General features: G+C 40.2%; 1 long non-coding RNA gene across 1 annotated transcript in view; it reads left to right on the top strand.

Annotated features, from left to right (window-relative positions):
• The window catches only part of LOC128249627 (uncharacterized), a 19,712-nt gene extending 18,261 nt beyond the window's left edge, over nucleotides 1-1,451 (top strand). The window contains exon 3 of the long non-coding RNA XR_008265743.1: nucleotides 293-1,451. This is a non-coding gene — a long non-coding RNA (uncharacterized LOC128249627). The remainder of the gene's footprint in view (nucleotides 1-292) is intronic.
• Nucleotides 1,452-2,597: the final 1,146 nt, after the last annotated feature.

The following is a 2,597-nucleotide window of genomic DNA, read 5'->3' as shown; positions in this document are numbered from 1 at the left end:
GGGGGGGGGGATAATTTGTTCGACTAAAACCCTTCAGGGGCGGCGGGGTGGGGGGTAGCAATGTACAATGACTGAAATAGAGAAAAGATAAAAGAGAAAGAAAGAAAGAAGGATAGAAGGAAAGAAAGAAATAAAGAGAAACAAATATTCTGGGTGTAATAGCATGCCTTTATCTTACAGTGTACTAGCATGTACCTCTTGGCTCTTTCAAGTATTAACTACTGGGGTGGGGGTAGAGGGAGGAAGAGGCTAGGCTAAATTTGATGAGTTTTTCTGTGTCTTTTTTTTTCAGGAATGGCTTGATTTTTTGGTGAATAGTCCAACAACATTGGAGAGGACAAAGATTACTGTTTCGTTGAGGAAAAGTTAGCTGACATGGAGTACTGGAAACTATATGAATACTCGGAAAGAGTTACTTGTATCATAACAATTTGTACTAGCTATCAAAATGCCAACATCATGGCTGCTGCTCCATGATCCATGGACACTGTATTCTATTATTTTTTTACTTGTTTTAGTCATTTGATTGTGGCCATGCTGGAGTACCGCCTTTTGTCAAACAAATCAACCCCAGGACTTATTCTTTGTAAGCCTAGTACTTATTTTATTGGCCTCTTTTGCGAAGCTGCTAAGTTACGGGGATGTAAACATACCAACATTGGACTCCAAGCGATGGTAGGGGAACAAACATAGATTCACAAACATACACACACACACACACACACACACGCACGCACATGCACACACACACACACACACACACACACATATATATTTACAACAGGCATCTTTCAGCTTTCATCTACCAAATCCACATTGGTCAGCTCGAAGCTATAGAAGAAGATACTTGCCCAAGGTGCTATGCAGTGGGACTGAAACCAGAGCCATGTGGTTGGTAAGCAAGCTACTTACCACAGAGCCACTCCTGCACCTAGGTATAGGCTTTAAGATGTGACGTGGACATCATGCAAACCAAGTTCTCTCAAACATGGACATCATGGAGTGTCCTTTAAATGTGAAGTCATAGCATTTCTTTTCTTTGAACAGGACCTTAGGACCAATTCAGCCAGCTACGAGAAGTTACTGGAGACTAAGGTCAAAGCTTCACTGGAGAGGGATTCTGTAGGAAGGCTAAATGTGTGGCAGCAGGATTCGGCTCCTTGCCATACTTCCAGAAAAAGTCAGAAGAGAATCTCTATGACTACACCAACCCCAATTTTTGGTTTCCTAATTCTTCTGATTGTAATTCCATGGATTACTTTGTGTCGGACATAGTTGAAAAAAGACGCCAACCGCTCTATTTGCAACACCAAGGTTGAATTGGTGGCCAAGATTGGGAAGATGTTCAAAGGTCTTCCTAGGGATACAGTGATGAATGCATGTGCCAGGTTCCAGAGCCGTGCCTGAGGCTGTGGTGTAAACTGAGAGCAGCATCTTTGAATGAACAGTTATTTTCCAGCCATAATCTAGTTGATTTTTTTTGTTTTTTTTTAGGATTTTAGGATGGGATATTGTTTTCTTTTCCTTTAATGCAAACTTAGCCTGTTCACCTTGTACTTTAGACATAATGACAAAACAATGACAGGGACAAAACCCAAATTGCCAGTTTGACAACGGGCATATGGCGTAGTGGTTAAGAGTGAGCGCTACTAACCCCAAGATTCCGAGTTCGATTCCACCAGGTGGTGGTAGTGGTGATAGTGGTGATTGTAGAGAAGGAGATGGTGTTGGTGGCAGCGGTGGCAGTGGTAGTAATGGTAGTTGCAGTAGTAGTGAGAGCAGGGTGGTGGCGGTGGTGGTGGTGATGATGATGACGATGATGGTGGTGGTGGTGGTGGTGGTGGTGATGGTGATGATGATGATGATGATGGTGATGGTGATGATGATGATGATGATGATGATGATGATGATAAAGATGATAATGATGATGATGATGATGATGATGATGGTGATGAGCAATGATGATGATGATGATAAAGATGATGATAAAGATGATGATGATGATGATGATGATGACGATGATGATGACGATGATGATGGCGATGATTATGATGATGATGATGATGATGATGATGATGATGACGACGATAATGCTATGAAACAATTTAAGCAATCCCAATGAAAGAAGTATATTAATATATTACGAGAAGATGTATTACTTTTTTTTACAAAAACCTACAGAGATAAAGCACAATGAAGATGGTAGAAATTTTTAAATCAGAAATAACAGATAGCAAAGGTAGGTAGGCTTATTATATCAGAACCTAATCCACCATGCAAGTGTTTTTTGTGCCAAATCACCTTGCCCTTCCTTTACAGAAATAATGACAATACTTCTGATGGTATACCAAGAATCCTTCACTCTATTAATAAACCTATTCCATGCTTGCCAGGGTTAGGCTAGTTGGAAGGGTGAGGCTACGCAGTTATAGATTCCACAGACATTTGCATTCTGTATATAGGCAAAGAAGAGAACATACATTTAAGTACAAATACATATAAACAAAGGAATTATTACATTGATGTATATAGATATATTTAGATACAGGTGTAACTGTTACATAAGAAATTGCTTCCAAACCAACCAACCAATAACG

This window comes from Octopus bimaculoides, chromosome 16 (genome assembly GCF_001194135.2).
Source record: "Octopus bimaculoides isolate UCB-OBI-ISO-001 chromosome 16, ASM119413v2, whole genome shotgun sequence".
In the NCBI taxonomy this organism is placed as follows: domain Eukaryota; kingdom Metazoa; phylum Mollusca; class Cephalopoda; order Octopoda; family Octopodidae; genus Octopus; species Octopus bimaculoides.
This window is presented reverse-complemented; position numbering and strand designations above follow the sequence as displayed.